This window comes from Penaeus monodon, chromosome 32, assembly GCF_015228065.2.
Source record: "Penaeus monodon isolate SGIC_2016 chromosome 32, NSTDA_Pmon_1, whole genome shotgun sequence".
NCBI lineage: Eukaryota > Metazoa > Arthropoda > Malacostraca > Decapoda > Penaeidae > Penaeus > Penaeus monodon.
Genome location: NC_051417.1, coordinates 6,103,130 through 6,103,370, shown reverse-complemented (window position 1 = coordinate 6,103,370; position 241 = coordinate 6,103,130).

The window sequence follows — 241 nt, the reverse complement described above, 5'->3', positions numbered from 1 at the left end:
AATCACTGTATATAAAGTTGCATAACAGGTAATAATAATAAACAATGTTACATGAAAGAGCTTCCCAGACTGTTGTGGTTGTTTGGGTTGTTTCGTCACCGGGAATTCTCTTCATTATTCAATATTTAAATCTTTTTTTTTTTTTATAACCTCTCATGTATTCTAATATGGAACTCAAACACTTCTTTGTCAAAGCAGAAATGTATATGCATAATATGCTTTTTACTTGATCTTTGGAAGT